This window comes from Nicotiana sylvestris, chromosome 5 (genome assembly GCF_000393655.2).
Source record: "Nicotiana sylvestris chromosome 5, ASM39365v2, whole genome shotgun sequence".
Lineage (NCBI taxonomy): Eukaryota > Viridiplantae > Streptophyta > Magnoliopsida > Solanales > Solanaceae > Nicotiana > Nicotiana sylvestris.
In genome coordinates, this window is record NC_091061.1 from 4647137 (window position 1) to 4660511 (window position 13375).

Below are 13375 nucleotides of genomic sequence, written 5' to 3' on the forward strand. Positions count from 1 at the left end.
TATGACAAAACAACATCACCTGACTTATTTATAACTCAATTAAAATTCGACATGTTTTTTATTATTATTATTATTATTATTATTATTTGTTTGTTTTTGGCTTTTTAGCAAAAGGTGAGTTGGACCCGATGAGGGTTGCCTACGTATCTCACATCCGGTGAGAATCAAACCCGCGTAGTTCGGGCAAATACGAATAAGTAGGCAAATAAGAATAAGTAGATGAACTAACTTTTTGTTTTTTGAATTTGCGAAAGAACTACTTTAAAAGAAGCAAGGAAGTATTTTTTTTTGATTGATTTTATTTTTAAAAGAAAGACTTCTAAGATATTTTTTGAATTTTCGTTTTTTTTATTCTAAAGAAAAGAAGAAAATATTTTTCGGAATTTTACCTTTAATAAAAGAAATGCTTCTCAAAATGTTTTTTTTTTAATTTTGAATTTTCTTTTCAATTTTGAAAGAAGAATCAAAATATTTTCGGATTTGTTTTTTTTATATATTATTTTTTTTATATATTTTTTTATTATTATTATTTTTTTTTTAAAAAAATAATTAGAAAGACTTTCTAAAGAAGTCAAGAATGGAAAATATTTTTGGATTATTTCAATTTCGGCATTTTCATAAACAAATAAATAAACCTATTTTAAAAACAAGACTTTTTTATTTTATTTTTATTTTTATGGCAAGACAAACTATTTTCTTTCTATTTTTTTTTTGAAAAACAAAACAGAACAATGATGATTTTTTTTCTACTTTTCCTTTGCTTTTAATAAAACTAACTAATAAGATATTTTTTTTTATTTTCTCAAAAATTCGGCAGAGTTTTGACAGTATTTGGGTATTGGATTTTTTCAAAAATAAACAATCAATTCCCTAACCGCTATTTCTTTTTTTTCAATGTCACAATATTCATAATATTCAAACACCGGTCAGTGAGACAAAATAAATGCACGGAAAACAAATAGGATGCATCAGGATGGTCTTTTCATATCAGGTTGCTAGTCCTAGACGGACCCAACCCCTGTGTTGAGTCCCCTAAGTCAAATGCACATGATGCAAATAAGTGTTCCTACTAGGGATCCGGCATGAGGCTTTGTTATACTAAGTTTTAAAGCCTAGGTGTTTGTTCTAGATCTGGCTTACCCGAGCGGACAACTCGAGCCAAGGATGGGAGCTGTGTACCGGTAACCAAAAGGCCATCCGGTTTTGCAACTCCTCCGAATCCTCATTCTATTTTGGTATACGACACTAACAGAAAGAAGCCACGACCAGCGTGCACTCCTCAAGAGGGAAGAGAGGGGTTTCGGCACAGTTTATATATACAGTCCAAATAATATCAAAGCGGTAAAAGCAACATTTAGCACATTAGGCTCAAACATGTAAAAAAAATCAGATAAAGCTAAATAATAACAATTATTCTAAGCTCGAATTCTTAACCCTGAACCAGTGGTTCTGGGTGTAGTCCCCAGTGGAGTCGCCAGAGCTGTCACACCTCCTTTTTCCGCACCCGCGGGGGTGCAAGGGAGTTTTTTCCAATTAAAGGACAATCGAAACGGGATTTGTTTATTTATTTCAGAGTCGCCACTTGGGAGATTTAGGGTGTCCCAAGTCACCAATTTTAATCCCGAATCGAGGAAAATAATGACTCCATATTACAGTCTGCGTACCAGAAATCCGGATAAGGAATTCTGTTAACCCGGGAGAAGGTGTTAGGCATTCCCGAGTTCCGTGGTTCTAGCACGGTCGCTCAACTGTTATATTCAGCTTGATTATCTGATTTTATACAAGTGCGAACTTATGTGCAAAATTTAACTTTTAACCGCTTTTATCATTTACTGTTTTTATCAAGAATTGCAACGTTGTGAAAATGTATCTCGAACCGCGTTACAATCAATGTACCCGTGGTCGTCGACACACTTTGACTCCGTTGAGATTTGGATTTGGGTCACATCAATGTGCACCCGAGTTTAAGGAAATTAAATTATTAAAGGCGCGCCTAAAGCGACTAGCGTATTTATTTTGGGTAAGACCGTGGAATTTTACTAAACGGTCCATCCCGAAGTCTAAACAATTTTTAAAGCAAATATTTACTGAGGGCCCCGCAATTTGTATTTTATTTGGCGAGGCTCATCTCATTCTTATTTTTTAAAATGAATTTGCAACGTCATGGACACGCATCTCGAACCACGTCACAATCAATGTACCCGTGATTAGAAACACATTTCGACTCCGTTGAGAATTGGATTTGGGTCACATAAATGTGCACCCGAGTTTAGGAAGGTAAGATTTATTAAGGCGCGTCTTAAAGAGTCTAACGTATTGTTATTTTAGGAAGAGGCCGTGAAGGTTCATTAAACGGCCAAATCCAAAGTCTAGTCAATGGTTATGTATTTTATTGAGGGCCCCGGCGGTTTGTGATTTATTTGGCGAGGCTCGTCTCATTTTTATTTTAAAAAGGATAAACCTATAGCGACTACATTTTTCTATTAAGTTCGTCTCTAAAATAAAAGAAAAATCTCCTAATTATTTACATGCTGAAAAACGCAACTTATTAGTTATTAAGTTACGGCTAATGTGAACGGAAAATTGCGATCGCGTTTGTACAAGGAAAAACTGCTTTCATTCCACATTTTATTATTTGCTAGAACATGAGATAAATACACAATAATATCAAAACAGATTAACTATTCTTCGATTAATGTAAACTAACATTATTAGATGAAGAAGTTATACATATGCGACATCATTGCTCATTTAATCAATCAACTACATTTTTACACCAAGAGAGGGAAATTAATATTCAAACACAAATCCAAACAAAAGAATTCAACAGGAACAGGAGCCTGATTAATATTTTATTTTTGCTTCGAACCAAGAGTGTACAAATGTGTACCTGGAAACAGCAATACAAGAACAAAAGAAGTAGGAGTCAGCAGCAGTAATAACACAGCAACAGCAGGTTCAGCAACACCGCGAAACCAGTAACAACCAGTAGAATGACCCAGTAACAGATTGAAAACTCAGCAGTGCAAAAGTACAATCGCAGTCAAAGCAGAAGAGAGAAAAGATACGAGATGCAGCAGCTTCGGATTTTTGAATAACACTCGAAGAAAAGCAAACAGAATTGTTCGAGTGAAAGTTCTAATTGTCTTTCTCTTTTACTATCACAAACTCTCTCCAGTATAAAAGTATGTCAACTCTCAAGTGTAAAAGTCTCTCAACAATAATCTCTCAATAATGTTCAACCTTTTTTCTTTTCTCTAAAAATCCTCTCAATGTTCAAGTTCTAGTCCCCTTTTTAATGTCAAGAATGACTATATATATAGCAAGACAAGTCTTCCATTCCCAACCCCAAAATTATTCCCCCAATGGCATGCTTTGGCCCACTATTAAATGTCTTCTTTATTTTAAATTTTGTCCCCCATGCCTACATTAAATAACTAATACATTCCCAACCCATTACAATTTGTCCCCCATGCCTATATTAAAAAAGTACAAGATTCCTCCCCATTATGTTTTGTCTTGTCCCCCATTATATTAAACAAGTACATCAAAAACTCCACCCCATTATATTTGTTCCCCATGCTTAATCATAAAGAATCAAAATAATGTTTAATTACCAAATTACCCCTCTGACATTATTGCAATTACCATTCTACCCCCGAATGCAATGCAATTTACCAAAACTACCCCCTCAGCTCTAAACAAACAATTAATCATAACTCAACCAAAATATAGTCAAGATGACCAATTTCTCAACAATCTTCAACAACAATTTACATGAACATGATGAACAACACAAACTCCAAATTAATGGAAATAAATCAACCATATCGGGAACCAATCCTGGTTAATTTAGACCATTAATGGATGAACAAAGAGACAATAATACAAACAACAATATGCATGATTCAAATTAAACTAACAAATCAAAGACAAACATAAACTCACATTAAATCACTGGATTTAAACATGAACTTCAAACCAAGACGAACATGAATTTAATCTATCTTTAAGCAACAAACATGACGGATTCTAACGATTCAAACAACATTAATATTTTCTGGAAAAATACATAACAACATGAGACAAATTGAAGAGATAATTAATTAAATTCCAATTTGAATCTAACAAACATTAAACTAACAAATATACACTTGAACAATAATACGAACATGAAATAAACATGAAAAATAATTAATTAATCTCTCATTTGGAATCTGGAAAAAATTAATTTAACAAACAACACATGAACATGAACTAAAAATTAATTCAAACGATAAACAAAACAAACATTTGCCGATTTTAGATTCGAAAATATCAAAACAAAATACGGACAAACATAAAATTCAAAAACAAACTAACCGGATCAACACGACATATGTATGAACTGTTTTGACGACCAAAGCTTAGAACAAATGACGATGAACTTGGATGAAAAACAATCTGTCCGGAAATGAGTATCGCACCAAGATAACTTCACACCGAAGACGACCACGAACGGACGACGAACGAGAAGGCTGTTCTGTGCAGCCCTTTTCTTCTTTTATTTTTTATTTTTCCATTGGTGAAGAAAGCAACGGGGTCGACAAAACAGAAGCAAAAAAAAAACGTGGTCTGGGGTTCGTCCATGGCGATGTTTTGGCTGGTCGACGTAGCAGTATCTATGGGGGTTTGGTTTGGACTCAAGATGAAAGCGGAAGAAGCAGATATGGCAGCCATGGATGGAGGTCGAGACTCGAGCCATGAACAACAACTACGAACAACAGCAGCGACGCATCCATGGACGACGAGCTGGAACAGATGCAGCTCGGCCATGGATTCAACAGCGACGAGCTGTTGTGTCATTTGGATGGGGGATACGAAGGCAGTGACAACAGTAGCAGCTTGCGCGAGCTTGCAGCTGAAAGCAGAAGAAGCGAGGTGGAGGAGGGCAGTGTTGACGATGGGGGAGGGGACTGTTTGGTCGAAGGTGTTTGGACGTGAGGGAGTCCGGACTGCGTCTATGGTGGTGGTGTTCGCGGTGGGAAGGTGCTGGGTGGTGGACACAGAAGAAGGGAGCATGGTTTGGGAAGCCATGGATGCTTGGTGTGTTTGGTATCTCGGAGAAGAAGAAGAGAGGGTGGGGGGCGGATAGTTTAGTTTAGGTTTTTTAGGGTTTTTTGTTTGTGTTTTGTTTTGTTTTGTTTTGTGTTAGGACAAAAATGAAGAGTGGGTATTGGGTTAATGGGTTAATGGGGCGGACCGGGTCGACCCGGTCTGAAGTGGACTGGGTCATGGAGAAGATTGAGAAATTTTTTGGGCTTTTGGCTTACAATTGAAGAAGTGGCCCAATCCGACTTTTCTTTGTATTTTTGTTCTCTTTTCTTCTTTTATTTTTCTAAAACTAAATTATAAAAGTACTTAAATTATTATTAAGAACTAAATTAAGTTATAAAAGCACAAATTAACTCCCAATAATAATTAACGCACAATTAGGTAATAATTAAGCACAAAATTGTTCATTTGGACATTAAATGCTAAAAATGCAAAAATGCCTATTTTTGTAATTATTAATTTTTGTAAAACTAATTTAATTATTAACAATTGTAGAATTAAATCCTACATACAAAATGAGACATATTTTTGTATTTTTTATTAATTTAACAAATAAGCAAACACCGACAAATACAAATAATTATCCAAAAATATCACAAAAATACACAAAATTTCCCACCAAGGAAAATCATTTTATTTTGCATTTTTTGGGAGTATTTCTCATATAGGGCAAAAATCACGTGCTTACAACAAGGATTTGTGCTTGTTCCCAAATGTACAATTACCAGTTGGCTTCAAGATGCCTAAATTTGACCTATACAATGGGCACGGCGACCCAGTAGCCCACTTAAGGGGTTTCTGCAGCAAGATGCGAGGAGCTGGGGGAAAGGACGAATTATTGATGGCTTACTTCAGTCAAAGTTTAAGCGGATCAGCTTTGGAGTGGTATACACGCCAGGACCATGGGAGATGGTACACCTGGGATGACCTGGCACAGGCATTTGCATACCATTTCCAATACAATCTGGAAATCATCCCAGATCGACTATCTTTGACAAAATTTGAGAAAAAACACAATGAAAGTTTCAGAGAGTATGGCTTCCGGTGGAGAGAACAGGCAGCAAGAGTGGATCCTCCTATGAAGGAGAGTGAAATGGTAGACTACTTCCTTCAAGCCTTGGAACCAACTTACTATGCCCATTTGGTTTCAGCGGTAGGAAAATCATTCAACGAAGTAGTGAAGATGGGAGGTATGGTGGAAGAAGGCCTCAAGACAAATAAAATCATGAGCTATTCGGCTATTAAGGCAACTACTCAAGCTATTCAAGGCAGGGTAGGAGGAATCGGAAGAAAGAAAAGGGAGGAAGCAGCGGTAATTGATTCAGGAACTTGGTCGGGATCCAGAGGTTCACCTCCTTACTATAATCAACATCGACCTCACCAATCAACTCACCACCACAATTCACCTCAACACTACTATCACCCTTCGGAACCTCATTTTTCCATCAACCATGCACAAGCATACAATCATCCACCTGCTCACGCTAATTGGCGTGCTCCTGTCATACCAAGTACCTACCCTTATCCGCGAGCCCACTCCGGACCAGGTTTCAGACCTAGTCCAGTATTCAGGGGTGAAAGGGGGCAGAAAAAGAAAACCTACACTCCATTGGGAGAGTCCTACACTAGTCTGTTCCACAGGCTGAGACAGCTGGACATGCTAAGACCAATACAATCTAAGCTACCCAATCCTCCTCCAAAGAATCTGGACTACACCATTAGCTGTGAGTATTGTTCCGGTACACCAGGCCATGATACGGAAAAATGCTGGCATTTAAAAAATGCAATACAAGAGCTGATTGATACTAATAAAATCGAGGTTCAAACCCCCGAAGCTCCCAATATCAACAGAAATCCAATGCCAGCCCATCAGGAGGCTAATATGATAGAAATAGTACAGGTTGATGGGGAGACAAAGAAGCCGTCACAAACTGTCATGATGATCAGGTCTCATAAAGCCAAGCCAGATAAGCAGTTAACAGAGGAGAAGCCGGTACCTAAGCAGAACAGAAATGGTGATGAACCATCTGTGGTAGTCGAGAAGGGATCTTCGAACAAAGTTGCCACAAAGCAAGAAAGGCCGAAAGTGATAGTACCAGGGATTGCCAGCAAACCCATTGTAGTCGTGGAAGGAGCCCGTATAGATCGGGTTATTATCAAACCTGTAACCCAGCTACCAGTGATCAACAACAAGGCCATTCCATGGAACTATGAACGGGTGACTGTAATGTACAAGGGAAAAGAAGTCAAGGAAGAAGTCTGTGAGGTGCAAGGCTTGACTCGTTCGGGAAGATGTTTTACTCCCGAAGAGTTAAGAAAAACTAAAAATAATCCAACACCAATAAAGAAAGCTGTGACGGAATAAGAAGCGGAAGAGTTTTTAAGAAAAATGAAGCTCCATGACTATTCTATTGTGGATCAACTGAAGAAGACGCCCGCTCAAATTTCATTATTGTCATTACTGATCCATTCAGAGGAGCACCGTCTGGCTTTGATGAAAATCCTGAATGAGGCTCACGTTCCCGATAAAATCTCTGTAAATCATTTGGGAAGAATAGCCAACAGAATCTTTGAGGCGAACAGAATTACATTTTCTGATGATGAATTGCCTGTTGGAAGGGACTGAGCACAACAGAGCTCTTTACCTCACCGTGAAATGTGAAAACTCCGTAGTAACCCGGGTATTGGTTGACAACGGGTCAAGTGCAAACATCTGCCCTCTCTCCACTTTAAGCAAATTGAAAATCAAAGAGGAGAGGATCCAGAAGAATAGCATTTGCGTACGGGGGTTTGACGGTGGAAGCAGAGATTCATTTGGCGACATAGTGTTGGAACTGACAATAGGGCTAGTTGAATTCACGATGGAGTTTCAAGTACTGGACATAACTGTTTCTTATAATTTGTTGTTGGGTCGACCATGGATCCATGCTGCTAAAGCAGTCCCGTCAACACTACACCAGGCGGTCAAGTTTGAATGGGATCATCAAGAAATAGTTGTGCATGGGGAAGAAAGTTTAAATGCTCACAGCAGTGCCATTGTACCGGTCGAGGGAATAGAAAATGACCAGGGACCATGGGTATACCAAGTGTCCGATACAGTGTCGGTAGAGAAAATTCCAGAGGGGAAGTACCTTCCGAATCCAAAGATAACCTCTGCATCAGTCATGGTAGCCTATGAAATGTTAAAAAATGGTTTTATACCCGGCAAAGGTCTGGGCTCATCTTTGCAAGGAATTATACAACCAGTATCTCTCCCCGAGAACTGGGGAACATTTGGTTTGGGATTCATACCCACTGTCACCGACGTGAGAAAGGCCAGAAAGCTGAAACAAAAGGCATGGGTTCTTCCAAAACCAGTCCCACATCTATCAAAGTCTTTTGTCAAGACCGGTGCTAAAAATCGCCCGATAACAACAATTCCTAAATCCCTGGTCAATCCTGAGGAGGAATTAATTGAAAGATTCGAGAAATTGTTTGACGATGTGAATATGGTGGAAAGCGGGGAAGGTTGTAGCAACGCAGAAGTTCAATTCGTTGGGCCAGAAACAAAGCTTAATAATTGGAAAGCCACTCCTCTCCCCATTCGAAAGGAGTCTTGGTAGTTTATTTTGATTTTCTTTCAGTTTGTTTGGGTTACCTCAGGGTTGTAATCCCAATGCTTATCTTACAGTTTGTTTGAAGTGTGCAAACCTTGTTATCTTTCATCATCCAATAAAATACAGTTTCCTTTTTTTATCATTCCTGATAGTTATCTTTTCCTTTTTCTTCTTTTTCTGTACAGTTCTTTTTACACTGGCTCTAGTGATATGGCATGCATGAGGAATCCTCAACCCAGTCTTAAAAATCAATATGGTTCCATAATAATAATTCAAGAAATATATTGTGATTATGAATCAGAATATGATGAAGATGAGTCTTTTGAAGAGATTAGTAAAGAGTTAATTCACTTTGAGGAAAAAACCAAACCTAACCTGAGTGATACCGAAGACATCAATATAGGGGACGCGAATAATATCCGGGAAACTAAAATAAGCGTCCATCTCGAACCAAGGATCCGAGAAGAGTTAATTAAAGCACTCATAGAATTCAAAGATGTTTTTGCATGGTCATATGACGACATGCCGGGCTTGAGCACTGATTTAGTGGTTCACAAATTGCCCACCGATCCAATGGTGCCTCCTGTCAAGCAGAGGCTGAGAAAATTCAAGCCTGATATGAGTGTGAGAATTAAGGAAGAAATCACCAAACAGTTGGAAGCAAAGGTCATTCGAGTCACTCGATATCCTGTTTGGTTAGCTAATATCGTTCCTGTACCAAAGAAAGACGGCAAAATTAGAGTATGTGTCGACTACCGCAATCTCAACAAAGCAAGTCCGAAGGATAATTTCCCATTACCCAATATCCATATTTTGATCGACAATTGTGCCAAGCATGATATAGGGTCTTTCGTGGATTGTTATGCCGGGTATCATCAAATTCTAATGGATGAAGAAGATGCAGAAAAGACGGCATTCATCACACCATGGGGAACTTATTGCTACCGGGTAATGCCATTCGGTTTAAAGAACGCCGGAGCAACCTATATGAGAGCAATGACCACAGTGTTTCATGATATGATACACAAGGAGATTGAGGTATACGTGGACGATGTGATCATAAAATCAAAGCATCAGGCCGACCACGTTGAGGATTTGAGGAAGTTCTTCTTAAGACTTCGCAGGTACAACCTCAAGCTTAACCCTGCCAAGTGCGCATTTGGAGTTCCATCCGGAAAGTTGCTGGGATTCATAGTCAGTCGACGAGGCATTGAGCTAGATCCGTCAAAGATCAAAGCCATCCAAGAACTGCCACCCCCAAGAAACAAAACTGAAGTAATGAGTTTGTTGGGAAGGTTAAATTATATCAGCAGGTTTATTGCTCAGCTCACAACAACCTGCGAGCCAATTTTCAAATTGTTAAAAAAGGATGCTGCAGTCAAATGGACCGATGAGTGTCAGGAAGCGTTCGATAAAATAAAAGGGTACTTATCAAACCCACCCGTGTTGGTCCCGCCAGAGCCAGGAAGACCTTTGATTCTTTACTTGACGGTTTTGGAAAATTCATTTGGTTGTGTATTGGGGCAGCATGACCTCAAACCAGTCACTAATCCTTGTATCAGTGTAAGCTGCATACATCACATCCCTGAGTGCGGCCCTTCCCTGGACCCTGTATTAATATGTGATGCCTCGTGCACCGGGCTACGCTTGAAACATCACGGTAGGCTGTCTGCATCACCCCCCCTTGTGCGGCTCTTCCTGGGACCTGTATTAATGCGGGATGTCTCGTGCACCGGACTATGCTTGAAACATCACGGTAGACTGCCTGCATCACATCCCCTTGTGCTGCTCTTCCTGAGACCTGTATTAATGCGGGATGCCTCATGCACCGGGCTACGCTTGAAAGATCACGGTAGCCTGCCTATAATATACCCCTTGGGTGCGACTCTTCTCGGGACCCTGCGTTAACGCGGGATGCCTTGTGCGTCGGGCTGTCCTTGAGACAATAAAATCAAAGCAGCTCCTAGCTTGAAAATGGTTGAAGTTTAACTGGCTGGATATTAGCAGGCAGTAGAATAAACATTAATCCATGAAATTCTTTGCACAACATAGGAGAGATATTGAACTATGGTTAAATATATCAAGCTGTGGTTACTGGTTAGCTTAGTTTACTTAAGCTTAGGTCGGTTAAGCTATCAAGCTATCTGGCAAACTTGTATAGAGTATATATTTAGCTCTTGTACAGATATTGTAATAAGGATTCATTTTGATTTATTTTCTAATATTGTTGATTAAATCTCTATCAATGATAAAGAAGCTAAAATCCGGTGGGAGTCTCTGACTTAGAACATAACTTTTACATCTTTTAGGCAATACATTTTTTATTTATTATTTTATGGCTAGAATATTACTTGAGAGTTGAGAAATCTCGCATAGGTACATAAATTACTGAGCACATTTTATGCATTAAAGAGAAATAAACACTATTTTAGAATTTAAATCTCCAAATAAAGATCAAAATATATTCGTCTCAATATACTTCTTTTGTGTTTGGTCACTGGGATTTGTTCATTGTGTAATAACTCGCAAACCACACAGGAAATGTGAACCATATTAGGCAAGCGCGGTGTAACAAACTCGGACCGAGAAGGCTACTGGTAAGGAGAATCAATCTCAAATCTCCCGTGTTGAGAACCACTCACCCAACCAACTCAGTCAACCGCACACATACAGATAAAGAAGATAAATCCGGTGGGAGTAATGCTGTACGGTGGGCCGGGTTGGGATCAGGACCGGACTGGACCCGCGGTCCTAACGGGCTAAACGGGCCTGGCGGGCCGGTCCTTAATGGTTCAAAAAGCCCGTGGCGGGCCGGGTATGGTAAAAAAGCCCACGAGCCCGGGACCGGCTGGCGGGCCTGGGCCGGTCTTACCGGGCCTAACGGCTACTTTTTTTTAAAAAAAAAAAATTTAAAAAAATAGCAACGGTCAAAAATTAAAATTATAGCCGTTGGGCTGCAATTTTGACCGTTTGGAAGTAATAGCCATTTGGCCCCCAAACTTTATTTTAACCCCAAACTTTATATAATTACACTTTTTCCCAATTCTCAACTATAAATACCCCCTCATTCTTTCATTTTTACTCACCAATTCATCAATCTCTCTCAATCTCTCTACTATAATTGCTTATTTTATTGTTGAAATTTCGTGAAAAATTGTGAAGTTGGTGAATTGAAGTATTCAAGTCTTCAACGATTTTCAATTTTCAAGAAGTTGTTCGGCAATTCGGTAAACGCGTTCCAACTCTTAAGTTTTAATATTATAGTTTTGTTAGTTTTATTTAGTATAATTATAATTAATATGACATTTTCTTTGAAAAATATTTTTGGTGGTAAGGGTAAAGCTAAAATTGGTGAAAGTAGTGGCCAACCTACTACCCTTCCCCCGGCTGCCCGACCCAGATCCGGTAGACTTCCTGCTGCTCCTATTATTCTTGATAGTGATAACCCCTGTTTTTAATTTTTCGATAGTCAATTTTGCTATAATGTTGCACCAGGTGAAAATTTAGATGATGAAACTATGAATACTCTTTATCCTAATGAAACTATCTTTGAAAATGAGGATGAAGATGAAACCCAATCGGATTTAGATGATACACCTACTAGTCCTTTTAATAACCCAACTGATGTACCGCCCGACCCACCTGTAGAAACCCCTAGTTTTAATAGACAACCTCCTAAACACCTAGAAACATCATTAGTTTGGAATTTTTTTACTCAAGTAAGAGAACAAAATAAGGCTAAGTGTAAAACATGTGGGAAATTACTGGCGCATAAATATACTGGAGACCGTAGCGGCACGGGTAGTTTGACTAGGCACATAAAAACACACCCTAGAGATAAAGCTAGATATTTACAAATGAAAGCGCAGCTAGAGGGAACACATGTAGATTCTGATGTTAACCCTAGTACAGGTTCAAATCTAGTTCAACCAGGAATTAACATTGTGACCGGAGGTATTTTATATTACGATCCAAATAGAGATCGTGAAGAATTAGCAAAGATGGTTACCGTTATGTGCTTACCCTATTCTTTTCCCTCTAATCCTAATTGGGTGCATTATATTAGAAGAGTTTTTAATCCTACTTATAAAGGTTGGCCTCGCGCAACAGTTAAGAGCGATATTTATAAATATAAACATGAATATGAACAATATTTGCGGTATTTATTTACTCATATAAGTAATCGGATTTCTATTACTACTGATATTGGTAGAAGTGGTAATGATTGTGATTATCTAACTGTTACAAGTCATTGGATAGATGAGGAGTGGACAATGCAAAAACGCATTATTGCGTATAGAATAATTAATTCATGTCACACAGGTAAGTTTATAGCTAACACTGTTGCAAATATTTGTAGATATTTTTGCTTTAGAGATAAAATAATGACAATTTCTATGGATAATGCTTCTAGTAACACTAGTGCTATAGACATACTTACAACAACACTAAATCCCGCATTTAGGAATATATTCCATGTTAGATGTATTTGTCATATTTATCATTTAATTGTCGGTGATGGTATGCGAATTTTAAATTTAGAAATTGAAAAGGTTAGAATGGCTCTTAATTGGCTTTTTTATTCAAACCGTAGAAGTAGACTAAGAGAATATTTTAAAAAATGTGATGAATATGACCTTAGAGAAAGAAAGGTTCCTAAAGCTTGCCCGACTAGATGGAATTAT